The sequence below is a fragment of the Heptranchias perlo genome, chromosome 20 (assembly GCF_035084215.1).
Source record: "Heptranchias perlo isolate sHepPer1 chromosome 20, sHepPer1.hap1, whole genome shotgun sequence".
Classification (NCBI taxonomy): Eukaryota; Metazoa; Chordata; class Chondrichthyes; order Hexanchiformes; family Hexanchidae; genus Heptranchias; species Heptranchias perlo.
Window position 1 is genome coordinate 31,363,213 of NC_090344.1, and position 25,266 is coordinate 31,388,478.

A 25,266-nucleotide genomic window follows, 5' to 3' on the forward strand; every position below is an offset into this window, starting at 1 on the left:
CTGAAGGAAACCAGTGTTCGTGAAAAAAATAGTGCTGGGGAAATGAATGGGGCTAAAGGTTGACAAATCCCCAGGGCCTAATAATCTACATCCCAGGTTACTAAAGGAAGTGGCCCTAGAAATAGTGGATGCATTGGTGGTCATCTTCCAAAATTGTATAGACTCTGGAACAGTTCCTACAGATTGGAGGGTGGCAAATGTAACCCCACTATTGAAAAAAGGAGGGAGAGAAAAAACAGGGAATTACCGACCAGTTAGCCTAACATCAGTAGTGGGGAAAATGCTAGACTCCATTATAAAGGATGTGATAACAGAACACTTGGAAGGCATTAACGGGATTGGACAAAGTCAGCATGGGTTTATGAAAGGTAAATCATGCTTAACAAATCTACTGGAGTTTTTTGAGGAGGTAACTAGTAGAATAGATAGAGGAGAACCAGTGGATATGGTGTACTTGGATTTTCAGAAGGCTTTTGATAAGGTCCCACAAGAGGTTAGTGTGCAAAATTAAAGCACATGGGATTGGGGGGAATATACTGGCATGGATTGAGAATTGGTTGACAGACAGGAAACAGAGAGTGGGAATAAACGGGTCTTTTTCCGGGTGGCAGGCTGTGACTAGTGGGATACCGCAGGGATCAGTGCTTGGGCCCCAGCCATTCACAATATATATCAATGATTTGGATGAGGGAACTAAATGTAACATTTTCAAGTTTGCAGATGACACAAAGCTGGGGTTGAATGTGACTGTGAGGAGGATGCAAAGAGGCTCCAATGTGATTTAGACAAGTTTGGTGAGTGGGCAAGAACATGGCAGATCAGTATAACGTGCATAAATGTGAGGTTATCCACTTTGGTTGTAAAAACAGAAAGGCAGATTATTATCTGAATGGTGATAGATTGGGAAAAGGGGAGGTGCAACGATACCTGGATGTCCTTGTACACCAGTCGCTGGAAGCGAGCAGTCAGGTGCAGCAAGCAGTTGGGAAGGCGAATGGTATGTTGGCCTTCATTGCAAGAGGATTTGAGTACAGGAGCAGGGATGTCTTACTGCAGTTATCCAGGGCTTTGGTGAGACCACATCTGGAGTATTGTGTGCAGTTTTGGTCTCCTTATCTGAGGAAGGATGTCCTTGCCATGGAGGGAGTGCAAGGAAGGTTTACCAGACTGATTCCTGGGATGACAAGACTGGCCTATGAGGAGAGAATGGGTCGACTAGGCCTATATTCACTAGAGTTTAGAAGAATGAGAGGTGATCTCATCGAAACATATAAAATTCTAACAGGACTAGACAGACTAGATGCAAGAAGGATGTTCCCGATGGCTGGGGAGTCCAGAACCAGGGGTCACAGTCTCAGGATACGGGGTATGCCATTTAGAAGCGAGATGAGGAGAAATTTCTTCACTCAGAGGGTGGTGAACCTGTGGAATTCTCTACCACAGAAGGCAGTGGAGGCCAAGTCATTAGATGTATTCAAGAAGGAGATAGATATATTTCTTAATGCTAAAGGGATCAAGGGATATGGGAAAAAGCGGGAACAGGGTACTGAGTTAGACGATCAGCCATGATCATTTTGAATGGCGGAGCAGGCCCAAAGGGCCGAATGGCCTACTCTTGCTCCTATTTTCGATGTTTCGATGTCCTCTGGAGCTCCATCATGCTGTGCATATAAGGCGATGCTGCTTCTGCACCGCTGAAAAGTTGTGAGAAGCCAACTGACTCATTTTTTTTCCCGAAGGACATCCCGAACTCCATCTGCGGCAGGTTTCTTTTTAATGGTCGTAAGTGTGTGTTGTATTCGGGGGTTCAGTACAACACAACCAGTGGATTCAATCTGAGAAAAGAAGGGTTTTGTAGACGTGGCCAAAATTGGCCGCCCCACAAATTCTAGCAACAGTGGGTCTCGAACACACGGCAATTCTCAAACTGGGCCATTGTTACCCAGCACCTTCGCTCGCTCGGGCACGTTAACACTCAGTCGTGCGTTTTGTTCTGATGACAGGTCATCGACCGAAACCGTCAACTCTGTTTCTTTCTGGAAGTTCCTGTATTTCCTTTTGTGTTTTCACTGTAGCAGTTTTTCCTGACAACACGCAGCTTGCCTCAAGGGCGCAGGTCCAACCACAACTTTCTTGTGCTCTTCTCACACACAGAATCGCACTTTATTCTCCTACACACACGCTTTAAAGTCTGCCGCTGCCGAACACAGCCTCCTGCGCTGGGCACATTCAAAAGGCCTTTTGCTCTTGGCTCGGCCTCCTGTAATCGTTCCTTTATCGCCACTGGTGCACTTCTCACTTATCCTCTATTCTTCTCAATCGCTCGCTTTAACAGATGGGACCATTTACTCGGCCCACTGCACGGCATTTACACAGTTGTCTATTGTGCCAAGAGTGAGGCGGGAGGCTCTTCTCACTCGTAGAGAACTAATCCGCCAGAGGAAGGCTCGATTTCAGAGCGTTGGCAACAGGCCAGAGTAAAGTTCAGTTAATGTGGCGAGTGGCGAGAGGGCGGATTTGGAACTGCTGTGCGGCTGCGCTGCTCATTTTCCAGATCTGCTTGGGTCACCTTCAATTCATCGCTTACAGGGACCGGTCGATTCACCGGTCTTTTGTTCCTGGCGCTCTTCTGGCATTTCAAACAACAGCTCGAACTATATCAGACTCAATATCCATACCTACACGCTCCAGACGCAAAGCTCTGCACAACTCAGCTTCATGGGACCTTGTTTCCCAGGGATGGGCAGTAATGCGCTGTCTGAGGCGGCATTCGCTGCTTTCTGCCGGCAGCGGGTGATTGGAGAGAGCGGGGCCCGGACGGGCGGCCTGAACGTTGCATCTGTCGCAGCCTCATTCACTCCGGGAGCTGGGGAGCTTCAGTCACTCTTTCCTGCCTCTTTGCCCACTCTAACATTCATTTTCACGTTCTTATGCCTTTAAGTTTGCTCTACCTCGACCGCTATTCCAAGGGACACATGTCCCAGTCACGCTGATAACCATTTATTGGAACATAGGAATATAGGAACAGGAGTAGGCCATTCAGCCCCTCGAGCCTGCTCCATCATTTGATAAGATCATGGCTGATCTGTGATCTAACTCCATATACCTGCCTTTGGCCCATATCCCTCAATACCTTTGGTTGGCAAAAAGCTATCTATCTCAGATTTAAAATTAGCAATTGAGCTAGTATCAATTGCCATTTGTGGAAGAGAGTTCCAAACTTCTACCACCCTTTGTGTGTAGAAATGTTTTCCAATCTCAATCCTAAAAGTTCTGGCTCTAATTTTTAGACTGTGTCCCCTACTCCGATAATCCCCAACCAGCGGAAATAGTTTCTCTCTATCCACCCTATCTGTTCCCCTTAATATCTTATAAACTTCGATCAGATCACCCCTTAATCTTCTAAACTCTAGAGAATACAACCCCAATTTGTGTAATCTCTCCTCGTAACTTAACCCTTGAAGTCCGGGTATCATTCTAGTAAACCTACGCTGCACTCCCTCCAAGGCCAATATGTCCTTCCGAAGGTGCGGTGCCCAGAACTGCTCACAGTACTCCAGGTGCGGTCTAACCGGGGTTTTGTATAGCTGCAGCATAACTTCTGCCCCCTTGTACTCCAGTCCTCCAGATATAAAGGCCAGCATTCCATTAGCCTTATTTATTATTTTCTGCACCTGTTCATGACACTTCAATGATCTATGTATCTGAACTCCTACGTCCCTTTGGACATCCACTGTTTTTAACTTTTTACCATTTAGAAAGTACCCTGTTCTATCCTTTTTTGATCCAAAGTGGATGACCTCACATTTGCCTAAACTGAATTCCATTTGCCACAGTTTTGCCCATTCACCTAATCTATCAATATCGCTTTGTAATTTTATGTTTTCATCTACACTGCTTACAATGCCACCAATCTTTGTGTCATCGGCAAACTTAGATATGAGACTTTCTATGCCTTCATCTAAGTCGTTGATAAATATTGTGAATAATTGAGGCCCCAAGACAGATCCCTGCGGGACTCCACTAGTCACATCCTGCCAATGTGAGTACCTACCCATTATCCCTACTCTCTATCGCCTTTCGCTCAGCCAACTACCAAACCAAGTCCGTACTTTTCCCTCGATTCCATGGGCTTCTATCTTAGCTAACAGTCTCTTATGTGGGACTTTATCAAATGCTTTCTGGAAGTCCATGTAAGTAACATCCATTGACATTCCCCTGTCCACTACTTTAGTCACCTCTTCAAAAAATTCAATCAGGTTTGTCAGGCACGACCTACCTTTCACAAATCCATGCTGGCTCTCTCTGATTAACTAAAAATTCTCGAGGTGATCAGTCACCCTATACTTAATTATAGACTCCAGCATTTTGCCCACAACAGATATTAAGCTAACTGGTCCATAATTCCCTGGTTTCCCTCTCTCTCCTTTCTTAAAAAGTGGAGTGACATGTGCAATTTTCCAATCCAGAGGGACAGTTCCTGAATCTAGAGAACTTTGAAAGATTATAGTTAGGGCATCTGCAATCTGCTCACCTACTGCCTTTAAAACCCTGGGATGGAAACCATCTGGTCCTGGGGATTTGTCACTCTTTAGTGCTGTTATTTTCTTCATGACTGTTGCTTAACTTATGTTAATTTTATCAAGTCCCTGTCCCCGATTCAATATTAGTTTTCCTGGGATTTCCGGCATGCTATCCTCTTTTTCTACTGTAAATACTGACGTAAAGTAATCGTTCAACATGTCCGCCATTTCCCCATTGTCAATGACAATATCCTCACTTTCAGTTTTTTAAGGGGCCAACACTGCTCCTGACCACCCTCTTTTTCCTAATATAACTATAAAAGTTCTTCGTATTGGTTTTGATATCCCTTGCAAGTTTCTTTTCATACTCTCTTTTTGTAGCTCTTACTATCTGTTTTGTGACCCTTTGTCGATCATTGTATCTTTCCCATTCGCCAGGATCTGAGCCATTGTTTGCCTTTTTGAATGCCCTTTCCTTATGTCTTATACTGTCCCTTACCTCTTCAGTTGTCCATGGCTGTCTTTTTTTGGCAAGTGAAGTTCTTGCCCCTCAGGGGTATAAACCGGTTCTGTATCTCGTTAAATGTTTCCCACTGATCATCAGTCGTTTTACCCATGAAGAGATTTGCCCAGTTTACTGTGGACAGTCTCTGTCTCATCCCATTGAAGTCGGCCTTACCCAAGTCTAGAATCTTAGCAGCTGACTCACTTTTTTCCATTTCAAACACTACATTAAACTCGATCATGTTATGATCGCTATTGGATAGATGTTCACGCACAGTTAAGCTGTTAACTAAATCTGGTTCATTACTCATTACTAAATCTAGTATGGCTTGCCCCCTTGTTGCCTCCAGGAGGGAGTGAGTGGCCCTGGGAGTCCTCAACATTGACTCTGGACCCCACGAAATCTCATGGCATCAGGTCAAACATGGGCAAGGAAGCCTCCTGCTGATTACCACCTACCGTCCTCCCTCAGCTGATGAATCAGTCCTCCTCCATGTTGAACACCACTTGGAGGAAGCACTGAGGGTAGCAAGGGCACAAAATGTACTCTGGGTGGGGGACTTCAATGTCCATCACCAAGAGTGGCTCGGTAGCACCACTACTGATCAAGCTGGCCGAGTCCTGAAGGACATAGCGGCCAGACTGGGCCTGCGGCAGGTGGTGAGCAAAGCATCACGAGGGAAAAACTTACTTGACCTCGTCCTCACCAATCTACCTGTCGCAAATGCATCTGTCCATGACAGTATTGGTAGGAGTTACCACCGCACAGTCCTCGTGGAGACGAAGTCCTGTCTTCGCACTGAGGGCACCATCCAACGTGTTGTGTGGCACTATCACCGTGCTAAATGGGATAGATTCAGAACAGATCTCGCAGCTCAAAACTGGGCATCCATGAGGCGCTGTGGGCCATCAGCAGCAGCAGAATTGTATTCCAGCACAATCTGTAACCTCATGGCCCGGCATATTCCTCACACTACCATTACCAACAAGCCAGGGGATCAACCCTGGTTCAATGAGGAGTGTAGAAGAGCATGCCAGGAGCAGCACCAGGCATACCTAAAAATGAGGTGCCAACCTGGTGAAGCTACAACTCAGGACTACATGCATGCTAAACAGCGGAAGCAACATGCTACAGACAGAGCTAAGCGATTCCACAACCAACGGATCAGATCAAAGCTCTGCAGTCCTGCCACATCCAGTCGTGAATGATGGTGGACAATTAAACAACTAACGGGAGGAGGGGGCGCTGCAAACATCCCCATCCTCAATGATGGCAGAGTCCAGCACGTGAGTGCAAAAGACAAGGCTGAAGCGTTTGCAACCATCTTCAGCCAGAAGTGCCGAGTGGATGATCCATCTCAGCCTCCTCCCAATATCCCCACCATCACAGAAGCCAGTCTTCAGCCAATTCGATTCACTCCACGTGATATCAAGAAACGGCTGAGTGCACTGGATACAGCAAAGGCTATGGGCCCCGACAACATCCCAGCTGTAGTGCTGAAGACTTGTGCTCCAGAACTAGCTGTGCCTCTAGCCAAGCTGTTCCAGTACAGCTACAACACTGGCATCTACCCGACAATGAGGAAAATTGCCCAGGTATGTCCTGTCCACAAAAAGCAGGACAAATCCAATCCGGCCAATTACCGCCCCATCAGTCTATTCTCAATCATCAACAAAGTGATGGAAGGTGTCGTCGACAGTGCTATCAAGCGGCACTTACTCACCAATAACCTGCTCACCGATGCTCAGTTTGGGTTCCGCCAGGACCACTCGGCTCCAGACCTCATTACAGCGTTGGTCCAAACATGGACAAAAGAGCTGAATTCCAGAGGTGAGGTGAAAGTGACTGCCCTTGACATCAAGGCAGCACTTGACCGAGTGTGGCACCAAGGAGCCCTAGTAAAATTCAAGTCAATGGGAATCAGGGGGAAAACTCTCCAGTGGCTGGAGTCATACCTAGCACAAAGGAAGATGGTAGTGGTTGTTGGAGGCCATTCATCTCAGCCCCTGGGCATTGCTGCAGGAGTTCCTCAGGGCAGTGTCCTAGGCCCAACCATCTTCAGCTGCTTCATCTATGACCTTCCCTCCATCATAAGGTCAGAAATGGGGATGTTCGCTGATGATTGCACAGTGTTCAGTTCCATTCACAATCCCTCAGATAATGAAGCAGGTCGAGCCTGCATGCAGCAAGACCTGGACAACATCCAGGCTTGGGCTCATAAGTGGCAAGTATCATTCGCGCCAGACAAGTGCCAGGCAATGACCATCTCCAACAAGAGAGAGTCCAACCACCTCCCCTTGACATTCAACGGCATTACCATCGCCGAATCCCCCACCATCAACATCCTGGGGGTCACCATTGACCAGAAACTTAACTGGACCAGCCATATAAATACTGTGGCTACAAGAGCAGGTCAGGGGCTGGGTATTCTGCGGCGAGTGATGGAATACTCTCCACTTGCCTGGATGAGTGCAGCTCCAACAACACTCAAGAAGCTCAACACCATCCAGGACAAAGCAGCCCACTTGATTGGCACCCCATCCACCATCCTAAACATTCACTCCCTTCACCACCGGCGCACTGTGCTGCAGTGTGCACCATCCACAGGATGCAATGCAGCAACTCACCAAGGCTTCTTCGACAGCACCTCCCAAACCCACGACCTCTACCACCTAGAAGGACATGGGAACAACACCACCTGCACGTTCCCCTCCAAGTCACACACCGTCCCGACTTGGAAATATATCGGCCGTTCCTTCATCGTCGCTGGGTCAAAATCCTGGAACTCCCTTCCTAACAGCACTGTGGGAGAACCTTCACCACACGGACTGCAGCGGTTCAAGAAGGCGGCTCACCACCACCTTCTCAAGGGCAATTAGGGATGGGCAATAAATGCCGGCCTCGCCAGCGACGCCCACATCCCATGAACGAATAAAAAAAAACTTCTACCAGCCTTTGTGTGTCGAAATGTTTTCTAATCTCACTCCTTTTATGTCTGGCTCTAATTTTTAGACTGTGCCCCCTGCTCCTAGAATCCCCAACCAGCGGAAATAATTTCTCTCTCTCCACCCTATCTGTTCTCCTTAATATCTTATAAACTTCGATAAAGAGCACTTTAATGTTAGAAATTTAATTCTGATAATTATTATGTTCTGAACAGTGAACAGCCCATCCATAAAAGACTCTCTCGCTATAAAACCAGTGGGCAGGACCCTGAGCTACTGTGAAAGTGCTATAACCCCAACATGATTCAAACACGCTGCTTGTATGATCTGGAGTTAGATGTGCTACCATTGCGCCACAAGGTCCAAAAGAAGCAGCTGGAGCTTGATCCATAGTCGGGAGATCAGTACCGACCGTCACTGGGACTCTCGGAGTACGAGAGGCGGAAGCAGCAGCAGCAACAGGGCAGTAGCCCCGCTTTCCAGTCCAGTCGCTGCCTGGAGAGAGCTGCCAGTCCCGGCCTGAGCCCTCTTGAGGAGCTGCCTGCCGGTCTCTCTTTACTGAACGGGACCCATCCAGTTTCAGCTCACACACAGGCTCGGGAATCCCACTCCTGACAGATTCACTTCTTCAAACCTTGTTTAGATTCAGTGAATTGGGATTTAATTCAATCCTCATCTGCCCTCCGCTCCGTCAGTTCAGGACTTTATTTACTCTTACTGCAGTTGTACAGGGCCTTGGTGAGACCACATCTGGAGTATTGTGTGCAGTTTTGGTCTCCTTATCTGAGGAAGGATGTCCTTGCCATGGAGGCAGTGCAACGAAGGTTTACCAGACTGATTCCTGGGATGGCAGGACTGACGTACGAGGAGAGATTGGGTCGACTCATGTATTCACTCGAGTTTAGAAGAAAAAGAGGGGATCTCATCAAAACAAATAAAATTCTAACAGGACTAGACAGACTAGATGCAGGGAGGATGTTCCCGACGGCTGGGGAGTCCAGATCCAGGTGTCACAGTCTCAGGATACGGGGTATGCCATTTAGAACCGAGATGAGGAGAAATTTCTTCTCTCAGAGGGTGGTGAACCTGTGGAATTCTCTATCACAGAAGGCAGTGGAGGCCAAGTCATTAGATGTATTCAAGAAGGAGATAGATAAGTTTCTTAATGCTAAAGGGATCAAGGGATATGGGGAAAAAGCGGGAACAGGGTACTGAGTTAGACGATCAGCCATGATCATTTTGAATGGCGGAGCAGGCCCGAAGGGCCGAACGGCCTACTCTTGTTCCTATTTTCTATGTTTCCATGTCAAACTGATACTTGGAGCTCTGTTTTACAGGGTGCCGGATGTTTAAGCATTTCTCAGTCCCACTGCTCCCATTAATAACACTTCTTGCTGCTAATTTCTGCTTAATACAAAGTGCCCAGGAATTAGGGAATTTCTCCTGGGGACTGGGGAACTGTCTCGGATTTGGCTCAACCCTCAAATACACAAAATTATTGTCACTGCTGATATCAATGGGCTGGTCAGGTGGGCAGAAAAGTGGCAAATGGAATTCAATCCGGAGAAATGCGAGGTAATGCTTTTGGTGACGCCAAACAAGGCAAGGGAGTACACAATAAATGGGAGGATACTGAGAGGTGTAGAGGAACAGAGAGACCTTGGAGAGCATGTCCACAGATCCCTGAAGGTAGCAGGACAGGTAGGTAAGGTGGTTAAGAAGGCATACGGGATACTTTCCTTTATTAGACGAGGCACTGAATATGCAGGGAGGTTATGCTGGAACTGTATAAAACACTAGTTAGGCCACAGCTTGAGTACTGCGTACAGTTCTGGTCACCACATTACAGGAAAGATGTGATTGCACTAGAGAGGGTGCAGAGGAGATTTACGAGGATGTTGCCAGGGCTGGAGAATTCTTGCTATGAGGAAAGATTGGATAGGCTGGGGTTATTCTCCTTGGAACAGAGGAGGCTGAGGGGAGATTTAATTGAGGTGTATAAAATTATGAGGGGCCTAGATAGAGTGGATAGGGAGGACCTATTTCCCTTAGCAGTGAGGACAATAACCAGGGGGCATAGATTTAAAGTAATTGGTAGAAGGATTAGAGGGGAGCTGAGGAGAATTTTTTTCAGCCAGAGGGTGGTGGGGGTCTGGAACTCACTGCCTGAAAGGGTGGTAGAGGCAGAAACCCTCAACTTATTTTTTAAAAAGTACCTGGATGTGCACTTGAAGTGCCATAACCAACAGAGCTTGAAGTGGGATTAGGCTGGGTGGCTCATTTTCGTCTAGCATAGACATGATGGGCCGAATGGCCTCCTTCTGCACCGTAAATTTTCTATGATTCACTGCTGCTGCACAGGATTAAAGGAAGGGACCGATCCAGAAGCTGCTTGAAATGATTCCTGACAAATCAGGGCAAAAGGCAAAGGATGCAGTCTGCTTATTTGCAGGGCTGAGTCCCTGCCAGCTTCTCCATCTGACTGTCTGTCTCCCTGTATATCCGTCTGATTGCGTCTCTGCCTTATTCTGAGACTTTTTCTTTGCTGGCTGCAGGCCTCCGTCCCCGTCTGACTGACCAACTACCGGACCGTGTGTTGGAATGAATGACTGTCACTGAGTGACTTGTCCATTTATGGACCTGAATGGCCACATTTCTGAGTTCCTGCCTTTGATCTGTGTCACAGGCCTGTCTCTGTCCCTCAGGATGACAATACACCCACAACCTTGTGAGATCTGGTGAGAGCGCCAAACCCTAACAATTAGACCACCAAGACTCCCTCTTATGTTAGCTGCCAGTCTATTCTCATACTCTCTCTTTGCTCCTCCTACTTCCTTTTTCACTTACCCTCTGAACTTTCTGTATTCAGCCTGGTTCTCACTTGTGTTATCAGCCTGACATCTGTCATACGCCTCTTTTGGCTGCTTCATCTTACTCTCAAACTCTTTTGCCTGCAAAAACATAATCGATTCCAATTTACCCGGGCCAGGTCAGTTCCCATCCCAGTGAAATTGGCCCTCCTCCAATTGAGTATTTTTACTTTAGAGTGGTCCGTGTCCTTTTCCATAGCTATTCTAAACCTTACGATATTATGATCGCTGTTCCCTAAATGTTCCCCCACTGATACTTGCTCCACTTGGCCCACCTCATTCCCCAGAACCAAGTCCATCAATGCCTCCTTCCTCATTGGGCCAGAAACGTACTGGCCAAGAAACTTTTTGATCGTTTTCAACAAACGTATATATGTCACTGAGCTAAAGCTTTTCTTTTTGTGTTTTAATTTTTGTTCTTCAAAACCAGTCATTTTTAATCGTTGTTTTTACTTTTTCCCATTTTTTTCAACAAAAGTATGTATTGCGCTGAGATAAAGCTTTTTCCTTCCTGGTTTAATTTTTGTTCTTCAAATCCAGTCATTTTTAGTAGTTCTTGTCACTGTTTTCATTGTTTTCAATGAAAGTACACAAGTCACTGAGATAAAGCTTTTTCTTTCGTGGTTTAATATTTATTCTTCAAATCCTGTCATTTTTAATCGTTCTTGTCATTCTTTTATTCAACAAAAGTTCTTATTTCACTGAGACAAAGCCTTTTCTTTCAATTGTTAACACTTGTTCTTCAAATCTCGTCATTTTTCATCATTCTTGACAGGTTTTGATTTTGTTCAACAAAATACTTATTTTACCGAGATAAAGCTTTTTCTTTCATGGTTTAATTCTTTTCCTTCAAATCCAGTCATTTTTAATAGCTGTTGTCACTTTTTGATTGTTTTCAATAAAAGTACACAGATCACTGAGATAAAGCTTTTTCAATCTTGGTTTAATTTTATCCTTCAAATCCAGTCATTTTTCATCGTCTTGTCAGTTTATGATTTTGTTCAATAAAATACTTATTTTACCAAGATAAAGCTTTTTCTTTTGTGGTTTAGTTCTTGTTCTTCAAATCCAGTCATTTTTAATAGATTTTGTCACTTTATGATTGTTTTCAATAAAAGTACACAGATCACTGAGATAAAGCTTTTTCTTTCGTGGTTCAATTTTTTTCTTGATATCTAGTCATTTTTAATAGTTCTTGTTACCTTTTGATGGTTTTCATCAAAAGTACTTATTTCACTGGGATAAAGCTTTTTCTTTCACGTTTGCTCTTGTGAGGAGGACACAAAAAGTCTGCAAAGGGATAGTCAGGTTAAGTGAGTGGGCAAGAAGGTGGCAGATGGAGTATAATGTGGGGAAATATGAGGCTATTCACTTTGGTAGGAAGAATGGAAAAACAGAATATTTTTTAAATGGTGAGAAACTATCATTTGAACAAATCAATAGTAACTGCTTCCACCATCTCCCGAGGGAGCCCTCTGATTCTACTGGTCTGGACATGGTGAAATAGCTTGTCATGGGCGACTTTAGTCCCTTTAGAATCCTAATGCCTGCAACCATATCGTCTCTCGGTCTTCTCTTTACCAGTGTGAACATACCGAATTCACAACACCTTGGCATATTGGCTGCAAACTCAGTTAAATTCATACACAAATCCTTTGATGCTTCTTAAAATTGCTGTAAGGTGACACCTCCTGCTTTCTGAGCATTCCCCTGTTAAATCTAAACCATGTGTCAGCCTCTATGACAGAATATATCCTCACAGCCTGAAAAACACGACTCCTCCCCAAGATTGAGTTTAGACTCAAGGGGCAATGGTGGGACTGAATGTCCAAATTTGCATACAGCACTCAATGCTTCTGCTTGGAGGAAGGGAATATAAGACAGTGGATATCTCCACCCTAATCTCAATAACACTTTGGACCTTAACTGGCACCGAAATTTTATCCCCAAATGTAGTTATTCCAGTTGGTGTAAAGCAGAATTTGTGTTTAGCGATGGGACAGGAGACCCTCCCATGTGTAAAGTGGGCCTCGCCAAATGTCACACAGTATCTTTCGCTGTCCAAGTACACAGTATTTGGTCTTCCAGGGCCCCATTTAGTCACCATGGCAGTGGTTGTTGGAGGCCAATCATCTCAGCCCCAGGACATTCTGCAGGAGTTCCTCAGGGCAGTGTTCAAGGCCCAACCATCTTCAGCTGCTTCATCAATGCCCTTCCCTCCATTATAAGGTCAGAAATGGGGATGTTCGCTGATGATTGCACAGTGTTCAGTTCCATTCGCAACCCCTCAGATAATGAAGCAGTCCGTGCCCGCATGCAGCAAGACCTGGACAACATCCAGCTTGGGCTGATAAGCAGCAAGTAACATTCGCACCAGACAAGTGCCAGGCAATGACCATCTCCAACAAGAGAGAGTCTAACCACCTCCCCTTGACATTCAACGGCATTACCATCGCCGAATCCCCCACCATCAACATCCTGGGGGGCACCATTGACCAGAAACTTAACTGGACCAGCCACATAAATACTGTGGCTACAAGAGCAGGTCAGAGGCTGGGTATTCTGTGGCGAGTGACACACCTCCTGACTCCCTAAAGCCTTTCCACCATCCACAAGGCACAAGTCAGGAGTGTGATGGATGAGTGCAGCTCCAACAATAAGAAGCTCGACACCATCCAGGACAAAGCAGCTCGCTTGATTGGCACCCTATCCACCATCCTAAACATTCACTCCCTTCACCACCGGCGCAAAGTGGCTGCAGTGTGTACCATCCACAGGATGCACTGCAGCAACTCGCCAAGGCTTCTTTGACAGCACCTCCCAAACCCGCGACCTCTACCACCTAGAAGGACAAGGGCAGCAGGCACATGGGAACAACACCACCTGCACGTTCCCCTCCAAGTCACACACCATCCCGACTTGGAAATATATCGCCGTTCCTTCATTGTTGCTGGGTCAAAATCCTGGATCTCCCTTCCGAACAGCACTGTGGGAGAACCTTCACCACACGGACTGCAGCGGTTCAAGAAGGCGTCTCACCACCACCTTCTCAAGGGCAATTAGGGATGGGCAATAAATGCTGGCCTCACCAGCGACGCCCACATCCCATGAACGAATAAAAAAAAAATGTACAGTACAGTAAGGGAATTCTTCACCCAGATTGAAGTCACAAACTGACACTGAGCTCTGCAACACTTCACAGTGGCATAGCCAGGCTTCACTTTTCTCGGAACAGCACGAGGTATCTGGGCCTCTCCAGACTCCCTCATTCCCTCTCACCAATGTCCTTATATAGTTCACATATTTTTTCAAAAACATTAGAGGCCCAGAATGATTTAAAACTCCTACTTGTGGGTGCGTTGGACTGAGCTGCAGTGTCTCACTTTACACTCATCTGAAGTTCCTTTGAACCACCCATTTATAGAACTATCCTGGATAAGGTTTGCAATCTGTTCTTTTCTGCATCGTTTAACTCTTTTTGGATCTGATTTAGTAAAATATCCTTTACACATACTGCTTTTGAAATTGTTCTGATCTTTGTAACTATCTTTGTTAATTTTGATGATCTCGTTACTAACATACCTTCCCCTCCAAGTCACACACCATCCCGACTTGGAAATATATCGGCCGTTCCTTCATCATCGCTGGGTCAAACTCCTGGAACTCCCTTCCTAACAGCACTGTGGGAGAACCTTCACCACACGGACTGCAGCGGTTCAAGAAGGCCATCTTCTCAAGGGCAATTAGGGATGGGCAATAAATGCCGGCCTCGCCAGCGACGCCCACATCCCATGAACGAATTAAAAAAAACCTTGCACTATTCCTTTCATCGAGATGATTGTTTTAAATTTCTCCTTTATCAGGTCTTTAACTCCTCCGTTGATCCCCGTCGATAATCCCTGGTTAGGGTTACATACATACAAACATATGAATTAAGAGGAGTAGGCCATTCGGCCCCTCGAGCCTGCTCTGACATTTGATAAGATCATGGCTGATCTGATTGTGACCTCAACCCTACTTTCCCGTCTACCTACTATAACCTTTGACTCCCTTGTTAATCAGGAATCTATCTAACTCAGCCTTAAAAATATTCAATGAGCCTGCCCCCACCGCTCTCTGGGGAAAGGAGTTCCACGGACTCACCACCCTCAGAGAGAAAATCTCTCCTCATCTCCATCTTAAATGGGAGACCCCTTATTTTTAAACTGTGACCCCTAGTTCTAGTCTCTCCCACAAGGGGAAACATCCTCTCAGCATCTACCCCTTCTAGTCCCCTCAGGATATATACGTTTCAATAAGATCACTCTCATTCTTCTAAACTCCAGTGTATACAGACCCAACTTGTCCAACCTTTCCTCATCCCAGGAATCAGTCGAGTGAACCTCGATTAGAGGCGGCAGTTAGGCCCTAGATTTGGTGTCACAGTGTAAGAGGTCCCTAGATTTGGTGTCACAGTGTAAGAGGTCCCTGGATTTGGTATAACAGTGTAAGTGGTCCCTGGATTTGGAGTCACAGCGTAAGTGGTCCCTGGGTTTAGTGTCACAATGTGAGTGGTCTCTCGATTTTGTGTCACAATGTAAGTGGGCCCTGGATTTGGTGTCACAGTGTAAGAGGTCCCTGGATTTGGTGTAACAGTGTAAGAGGTCCCTGGATTTGGAGTCACAGCGTAAGTGGCACCTGGGTTTAGTGTCACAATGTGAGTGGTCTCTCGATTTTGTGTCACAATGTAAGTGGGCCCTGGATTTGGTGTCACTATGTAAGTGGGCCCTGGATTTGGTGTCACAATGTAAGTGGGCCCTGGATTTGGTGTCACAATGTAAGTGGGCCCTGGATTTGGTGTCACAATGTAAGTGGGCCCTGGATTTGGTGTCACAATGTAAGTGGGCCCTGGATTTGGTGTCACAATGTAAGTGGGCCCTGGATTTGGTGTCACAGTGTAAGTGGGTCCTGGATTTGGTGTCACAGTGTAAGTGGGCCCTTGGATTTGGTGTCACAATGTAAGTGGGCCCTGGATTTGGTGTCACAGTGTAAGTGGGCCCTGGATTTGGTGTCACAGTGTAAGTGGGCCCTTGGATTTGGTGTCACAATGTAAGTGGGCCCTGGATTTGGTGTCACAGTGTAAGTGGGCCCTGGATTTGGTGTCACAGTGTAAGTGGGCCCTTGGATTTGGTGTCACAGTGTAAGTGGGCCCTGGATTTGGTGTCACTATGTAAGTGGGCCCTGGATTTGGTGTCACAATGTAAGTGGGCCCTGGATTTGGTGTCACAGTGTAAGTGGGCCCTGGATTTGGTGTCACAATGTAAGTGGGCCCTGGATTTGGTGTCACAGTGTAAGTGGGTCCTGGATTTGGTGTCACAGTGTAAGTGGGCCCTTGGATTTGGTGTCACAATGTAAGTGGGCCCTGGATTTGGTGTCACAGTGTAAGTGGGCCCTGGATTTGGTGTCACAGTGTAAGTGGGCCCTGGATTTGGTGTCACAGTGTAAGTGGGCCCTGGATTTGGTGTCACAGTGTAAGTGGGCCCTGGATTTGGTGTCACAGTGTAAGTGGGCCCTTGGATTTGGTGTCACAATGTAAGTGGGCCCTGGATTTGGTGTCACAGTGTAAGTGGGCCCTGGATTTGGTGTCACAGTGTAACTGGTCCCTGGAAGGAGACTGAAGGACAGGCGCAAGCTGAGCATCAAACCCAACGGCAAATCTGTGAGAAGCCGGAGAGAGAGTGGAAAAAGTCAAGTTGTGATTGGAGGATCAGCGATGAGGCGGGGGGCAGGACAGACCCAGAAGGAATCTTGCACCCAGCAACAGTGACGTCATTGAGTTATTACTCGCGGTCGAAGCTAAAAGCATAACAATAGTTTAAATCTCCCGCAGGTTTGTGTTTCAACAACACTTCTTTACTGAAACTGAATTCAAATCCGCAGCCCAGCACTGTATTTAGCACAGAATGATCCCACAGAAATCTATTCCACATTAACAGTCGCTATTAATTTACTAGAAACAGCCCAGTGCCCGCAGGTAACTGCAGCCCCGCATCAGACTTCAGCAAAACACTGAATTCAAAACATTTTAAACAAAAAATAACCCCCATTATAGTTCAACAGAGTCTGTTAATGGAGAGTGAACCTCCTCACCTCATCTCCTCCTTCACCCCTACTCTCCAACTCCTCTTTCACCCAAAATCGCCAACCCCTCTCACCTCAGCTCCTCTTTCATAAGATCATAGAATGGTTACATCACAGAAGGAGGCCATTCGACCCATTAAGTCCGTACCAGCTCTCTGCAAGACCAATCCAGTTAGTCCCACTCCCCCGCCCTTTCCCCGTAGCCCTGCAAGTTTTTTCCCTTCAAGCACTTATCCAGTTCCCTTTTGAAGGCCATGATTGAATCTGCCTCCACCACCCCCTCAGGCAGTGCATTCCAGATCATAACCACTCGCTGCGTAAACAGGTTTTTCCTCATGTCACCTTTGGTTCTTTTGACAATCACCTAAAATTTATGTCCTCTGGTTTATGACCCTTCCACCAATGGGAACAGTTTCTCTCTATCTACTCTGTCTAGACCCTTCATGATTTTGAACACCTCTATCAAATCTCCTCTCAACCTTGTCTGCTCCAAGGAGAACAACCCCAGCTTCTCTAGTCTATCCACGTAACTAAAGTCCCTCATCCCTGGAATCATTCTAGTAAATCTCTTCTGCACCGTCTCTAAGGCCTTCACATCCTTCCTAAAGTGCGGTGCCCAGAACTGGACACAATACTCCAGTTGTGGCCGAACCAGTGTTTTATAAAGGTTCATCATGACTTCCTTGCTTTTGTACTCTATGCCTCTATTTATAAAGCCCAGGATCCCGTATGCTTTTTTAACCGCTTTCTCAACCTGCCCTGCCACCTTCAACTATTTGTGCACATATACCCCCAGATCTCTCTGTTCCTGTATCCCTTTTAGAATTGCATCCTTTATATTGCTATTATATTGCCTTGTTCTTCCTATCAAAATGTATCACTTCACATTTTTCTGTGTTAAATTTCATCTGCCACGTGTCCGCCCATTCCACCAGCCTGTCTGTATCCTCTTGAAGTCTATCACTATCCTCCTCACTGTTCACTACACTTCCAAGTTTTGTGTCATCTGCAAATTTTGAAATTGTGCCCTGTACACCCAAGTCCAAGTCATTAATATATATCAAGAAAAGCAATGGTCCTACTACTGACCCCTGGGGAACACCACTGTGCACCTCCCTCCAGTCCGAAATACAACCGTTCACCATGACTCTGTTTCCTGTCATTTAGCCAATTTTGTATCCATGCTGCCACTGCCCCTTTTATTCCATGGGCTTCAATTTTGATGACAAGCCTATTATGCGGCACTTTATCAAATGCCTTTTGGAAGTCCATATACACCACATCCACCGCATTGCACTCATCAACCCTTTCTGTTACCTCATCAAAAAACTCAAATCAAGTTAGTTAAACACAATTTGACTTTAACAAATCCGTGCTGGCTTTCTCTTATTAATCCACACTTGTCCAAGTGACTATTAATTTTGTCCTGGATTATTGTTTCTAAAAGTTTCCCCACCACCGAGGTTAAACTGACTGGCCTGTAGTTGCCGGGTTTATCCTTACACCCTTTTTTGAACAAGGGTGTAACATTTGCAATTCTCCAGTCCTCTGGCACCACCCCCATATCTAAGGATGATTGGAAGATTATGGCCAGGACCTCCGCAATTTCCATCCTTACTTCCCTCAGCAACCTAGGATGCATCCCATCTGGGCCAGGTGACTAATCTACTTTAAGTACAAATGTAAGGAATCTTACAACACCAGGTTATAGTCCAACAGTTTTATTTGAAAATCACAAGCTTTCGGAGGCTTTCTCCTTCGTCGGGTGAGTGTGAGATTCCATGGAAGGGACCGCATATATAGTCAGAGAACAATGCCTGGTGATTATAGATAATCTTCCCAACTGCCCGTTCAGACATGCCAGATCATCGACACAGATACCACCATCACACGAGAGGACGCCACCCACCAGGTACATGGCTCATACTTCTGTGACTCGGCCAACGTTGTCTACCTCATACGTTGCAGGAAAGGATGCCCCGGAGCATGGTATTTTGGCGAGACCATGCAGACACTGCAACAACGGATGAACGGACACCGCGCAACAATCGCCAGACAGGAGGGTTCCCTCCCAGTCGGGGAACATTCAGCAGTCAAGGACATTCAGCCACCGATCTTCGGGTAAGCGTTCTCCAAGGCGGCCTTCGAGACACATGACAAAGCAAAATCGAGCAGAAATTGATAGCCAAGTTCCGCACCCATGAGGACGGCCTCAACCGGCATATTGGGTTCATGTCACGCTACACGTAACCCCACCAGCGAAAAAAGAGTTATCTGTTTTTAATATAACTGATCATTCTCTCTCTTTCTCTTCCTTTCGGATGTTTCTTTCTCTCTCTCTCTGCCTTTGGGTTCTGACCGTTTGTGTATTCGGTGGTCCTGTGTGTGGTGTCTCTCTGTCTGAACACTATTCGACGCCTTTGATTACCTTGACAACGGGCAGTTGGAAAGATTATCTGTAATCATCAGGCATTGTTCTCTGACTATATATGCGGTACCTTCCATGGAATCTCACACTCACCTGACGAAGGAGAAAGCCTCCGAAAGCTTGTGATTTTCAAATAAAACTGTTGGACTATAACCTGGTGTTGTAAGATTCCTTACATTTGTCCACCCCAGTCCATCACCGGCATCTCCACATCATACTTTAAGTACAGCCAGCCTTTCTAGTACCTCCTCTTTATCAATTTTTAGCCCCTCCAGTATCTCAACTACCTCCTCTTATACTGTGACTCTGCCAGCATCTTCTTCCTTGGTAAAGACAGATGAAAAGTACTCATTTAGTACCTGAGCCATCCCCTCTGCCTCCAAGCGCAGATCTCCTTTTTGGTCCCTGGTCGGCCCCACCCCTCCTCTTACTACCCGTTTACTGTTTATATGCCTATAGAAGACTTTTGAATTCCCTTTTATGTTCGCTGCCAGTCTATTCTCATACTCTCCCTTTGTCCCTCTTTTTTACTTCCCCTCTGAACTTTCTATATTCAGCCTGGTTCTCACTTGTGTTATCAACCTGACATCTGTCATACGCCCCCTTTTTTATGCTTCAACTTACTCTCTACCTCTTTCATCATGCAGGGAGCTCTGGATTTAGTTGCTCTACCTTTCTCCCTAGACTGTACCCGAACCATCTCCTCTTTAAAGGCCTCCCATTGTTCGATTACAATTTTGCCTGCCAATCTTTGATTCCAATTCACCCAGGCCAGATCCATTCTCAACCCACTGAAATTGGCCCTCCTCCAATTGAGTACTTTTACTTAGAGAATGTCCTTGTCCTTTTTTATAGCTAATGTAAACCTTACGATACTATGATCACTGTTCCCTAAATGCTCCACTTGACCCACCTCATTGCCCAGAACCAGATCCAGCAATGTCTCCTTCCTCGTTGGGCCGGAAACACACTGGTCAAAAAAGTTCTCCTGAACACACTTCAAAAATTCCTCCCCCTCTTTTCCCTTTACACTCTTGCTATCCCAGTCTATATTAGGATAGTTGAAGTCCCCCATTATCACTACTCTATGGTACTTGCACCTCTCTGTAATTTCCCTGAAAATTTGCTCCTCGATATCCTTCCCACTAGTTGGTGGCCTATAGAATACACCCAGTAGTGTAATGGCACCTCTATTGTTTCTTAACTCTAATCAAATAGATTCTGTCCTTGACCCCTCCAGGACATCCTCTCTCTCCAGCACTGCAATATTCTCCTTAATCAATACTACCACCCCCTCTCCTTTCTTTCCTTCCCTATCTTTCCTGAACACCTTGTATCCAGGAATATTTAGTACCCAATCCTGCCCTTTTTGGAGCCAGGTCTCCGTTATCGCCATATCATCATATTCCCATCTGGCTATTTGCGCCTGCAGCTCACCAACCTTATTGAACATGATTCATGTGTTTACACACATGCACTGTAAACCTATCTTAGACCTTCTTGCATTCTCTTTTAGTCTGATCCCACTTAACACCGTACTATTTCTTACTCCAGTGCTTTGTGCACCTTGTTCCTCCTTTCCAATGCTACATCCTGGTGCCCATCCCCCTGCCAAATTAGTTTAAACCCTCCCCCACAGCATTAGTGAACCTCTCCACCAGGACATTGGTCCCAGCTCTGTTGAGGAGCAACCCGTCCGGCCTGTACAGGTCCCAACTCCCCCAGACCCTGTCCCAATGCCCCAGAAATCTAAAGCCCTCCCTCCTGCACCATCTCTCCAGCCACGCATTCGTCTGCTCTATCCTCTTATTTCTATCCTCACTAGCACGTGGCACCGGGAGTAATCTGGAGATTACTACCTTTGAGGTCCTGCTTATTAATCTCTTTCCTAACTCCCTAAAATCTGCCTACAGAACCTCATCCCTCTTTCTACCTATGTCGTTGTTACCGATATGGACCACAACCTCTGGCTGTTCACCTTCCCCCTTCAGATTGTTCTGCAGCCGTTAAGTGACATCCTTGACCCTGGCACCAGGGAGGCAACATACCATCCTGGAATCACGACTGCGGCCCCAGCAACGCCTGTCTGTTCCCCTATCAGTATCGCTCTCCTGACCTTTCTCCTCCCCTCCTGTACAGCTGAGCCACCCATGGTGCTGTGGACTTGGCTCTGGCTGCACTCCGCAGAGGAACCCTCTCCCTCACCAGTATTCAGAATTGAAAACTGGTTCGAGAGTGAGATGCAGTCAGGGGACTCCTGCACTACCTGCCTGGTCCTCCTTGTCAGCCTGGCGATCACCCAGTCCCTCTCGGCTTGCACTCTCTTAAGCTGCGGGGTGACCACCTCCTGAAACGTGCTATCCATGAGACTCTCAGCCTCGTGGATGCACTGCAGTGACGCCAGCCGCTACTCAAGCTCCGAAACCCGGAGCTCAAGCTCCTCCAGCTGACGACACTTCCTGCACCTGTGGTTGTCCAGGACATGGGAGGCATCCTGAAGTTCCCACATGGCACAGGATGTGTGCATTCGACGGCTCTGAGCTGCCCTGCCATGCCTCCATTTACTAAATAAACTTAACAGAAATAATCTAAAGACTACAAAAAACACTCACCAGCTACTTACCAATCACTAACTCACCAATCAGTTCCGTTCCTTGTACTGATTAGACTTTAGGTTTATCCCTGCTCTGATGCTCCACCCCGTTGGTCTCTCGCAGGCCCGCGCTCGCTCTGGACTCCGGGCTCCCGATTGAGGCCTTGTCCCTGGGACTCACTTTTGACCTGCTCCGATGCTCTGTCACCCCCCCGGTCTCTCGCAGGCCCACGCTCGCTCTGGACTCCCGATTCAATCCCACTCTCCAACCACTATCGACTTCCAAAGACTTGAATGGAAAGTTAACCAGACAGTTGGAACCAGTCAGGATTTGAAAGGGATTTAGAAGGAATTGTAGTGGTTCTTATATTTGGGAACTTTTTTTTATGTCCACTCGAGGAGTTAGACAACAGGCTGTGAAAATAGAACTGGAGTATTGGGACACGATGTGTTTACTTGTTCACTCTAAAAATTGAGTCTCGTGGTTTCAGACACCAGATCATCAAGCTCACAACAACAGATCTGCTTTTATGACTTTATTAACAGCACTGCAAATGTACAGACAGGGTATAGCTACCCGCAGCATAGAATAGAGATAATGGGCTCAATTTTGAAATGGTGGGTTGGCAGCAGGGAGGGGGGATGAAGCTCCGCGTGGCAAACCCACATGAACAAAATTTACCGTTTCCGACGCGATCGCATGGTGATTGATGACGATTAACGTCCTCTCCGGGTTTCACGCCCGGCAGTCGGCCTGCCGTCAGGAGCTGCAACACGAAGGGGTGGGAGGATAAGAGAGAGAGAGCGAGATGTCATCCGTCATCGGCGGGGGAGGGGGCGGAAGGTCGGGCGGGGGGAGGGGGCGGAAGGTCGGGCGGGGGAGGGGGCGGAAGGTCGGGCGGGGGCGGAAGGTCGGGCGGGGGAGGGGGCGGAAGGTCGGGCGGGGGGAGGGGGCGGGGGAGGGGGCGGAAGGTCGGGCGGGGGGAGGGGGCGGACGGTCGGGCGGAGGGGGCGGACGGTCGGGCGGGGGGAGGGGGCGGACGGTCGGGCGGGGGGAGGGGGCGGACGGTCGGGCGGGGGGAGGGGGCGGACGGTCGGGCGGGGGGAGGGGGCGGACGGTCGGGCGGGGGGAGGGGGCGGACGGTCGGGGGGAGGGGGCGGGGGGAGGGGGCGGAAGGTCGGGCGGGGGGAGGGGGCGGAAGGTCGGGCGGGGGAGGGGGCGGAAGGTCGGGCGGGGGAGGGGGCGGAAGGTCGGGCGGGGGAGGGGGCGGAAGGTCGGGCGGGGGAGGGGGCGGAAGGTCGGGCGGGGGAGGGGGCGGAAGGTCGGGCGGGGGAGGGGGCGGAAGGTCGGGCGGGGGAGGGGGCGGAAGGTCGGGCGGGGGGAGGGGGCGGAAGGTCGGGCGGGGGGAGGGGGCGGAAGGTCGGGGGAGGGGGCGGAAGGTCGGGGGAGGGGGCGGAAGGTCGGGGAGGGGGCGGAAGGTCGGGGCGGGGGAGGGGGCGGAAGGTCGGGGCGGGGGAGGGGGCGGAAGGTCGGGGCGGGGGAGGGGGCGGAAGGTCGGGGCGGGGGAGGGGGCGGAAGGTCGGGGCGGGGGAGGGGGCGGAAGGTCGGGGCGGGGGAGGGGGCGGAAGGTCGGGGCGGGAGGAGGAGAGCGGAAGGTCGGGGCGGGAGGAGGAGAGCGGAAGGTCGGGGCGGGAGGAGGAGAGCGGAAGGTCGGGGCGGGGGGAGGAGAGCGGAAGATCGGGGGGGGAGAGCGGAAGATCGGGGGGGGAGAGCGGAAGATCGGGGGGGGAGAGCGGAAGATCGGGGGGGGGGGGGGGGGGAGAGCGGAAGATCGGGGGGGGGGAGAGCGGAAGATCGGGGGGGGGGGGAGAGCGGAAGATCGGGGGGGGGGAGAGCGGAAGATCGGGGGGGGGGGGGGGGGAGAGCGGAAGATCGGGGGGGGAAGAGCGGAAGATCGGGGGGGGAAGAGCGGAAGATCGGGGGGGGGAGAGCGGAAGATCTGGGGGGGGAGAGCGGAAGATCGGGGGGGGGGGGGAGAGCGGAAGATCGGGGGGGGGGGAAGAGAGCGGAAGATCGGGGGGGGGGACAGCGGAAGATCGGGGGGGGGGAGAGCGGAAGATCGGGGGGGGGGGAGAGCGGAAGATCGGGGGGGGGAGAGCGGAAGATCGGGGGGGGGGGGAGAGCGGAAGATCGGGGGGGGGGAGAGCGGAAGATCGGGGGGGGGGAGAGCGGAAGATCGGGGGGGGGAGAGCGGAAGATCGGGGGGGGAAGAGTGGAAGATCGGGGGGGGGAAGAGTGGAAGATCGGGGGGGGGGAGAGCGGAAGATCGGGGGGGGGAGAGCGGAAGATCGGGGGGGGGAAGAGTGGAAGATCGGGGGGGGAGAGCGGAAGATCGGGGGGGGGGGGGGGGAGAGCGGAAGATCGGGGGGGGGGGGGGAGAGCGGAAGATCGGGGGGGGGGGAGAGCGGAAGATCGGGGGGGGGAGAGCGGAAGATCGGGGGGGGGGGGGAGAGCGGAAGATCGGGGGGGGGGGGAGAGCGGAAGATCGGGGGGGGGGGGGAGAGAGCGGAAGATCGGGGGGGGGGAGAGAGCGGAAGATCGGGGGGGGGAGAGAGCGGAAGATCGGGGGGGGGGGGGGAGAGAGCGGAAGATCGGGGGGGGGGGGAGAGAGCGGAAGATCGGGGGGGGGAGAGAGCGGAAGATCGGGGGGGGGGGAGGGAGAGAGCGGAAGATCGGGGGGGGGGGAGAGAGCGGAAGATCGGGGGGGGGGAGAGAGCGGAAGATCGGGGGGGGGGGAGGGAGAGAGCGGAAGATCGGGGAGGGGAGAGCGCGGAAAATCGGGGGGGGGGGGGAGAGAGCGGAAGATCGGGGGGGGGGAGAGAGCGGAAGATCGGGGGGGGGTAGAGCGGAAGATCGGGGGGGGGAGAGAGAGCGGAAGATCGGGGGGGGGGAAGAGAGCGGAAGATCGGGGGGGGGGAAGAGAGCGGAAGATCGGGGGGGGGGAGAGAGAGCGGAAGATCGGGGGGGGGGGGAGAGAGCGGAAGATCGGGGGGGGGTAGAGCGGAAGATCGGGGGGGGGGGGGAGAGAGCGGAAGATCGGGGGGGGAGAGAGCGGAAGATCGGGGGGGGGTAGAGCGGAAGATCGGGGGGGGGGAGAGAGCGGAAGATCGGGGGGGGGGGAGAGAGCGGAAGATCGGGGGGGGGTAGAGCGGAAGATCGGGGGGGGGGAGAGAGCGGAAGATCGGGGGGGGGGGGGAGAGAGAGCGGAAGATCGGGGGGGG

General features: G+C 49.4%; 1 protein-coding gene across 3 annotated transcripts in view; it reads right to left on the reverse strand.

Annotated features, from left to right (window-relative positions):
* LOC137335673 (zinc finger protein 271-like) overlaps positions 1–25,266 on the reverse strand; it is a 70,609-nt gene that overhangs the window by 37,762 nt on the left and 7,581 nt on the right. Inside the window, exon 2 of one of the 3 annotated variants that reach the window (XR_010966474.1) lies at positions 14,686–14,742. The exons of 1 other annotated variant lie outside the window; for it this stretch is intronic. The gene's annotated coding sequence lies outside the window, so the exon portion shown is untranslated. Of the gene's footprint in view, positions 1–14,685; positions 14,743–22,507; positions 22,752–25,266 lie in introns of those variants that run through there. One more of the 3 variants, XR_010966472.1, reaches the window with a different exon arrangement.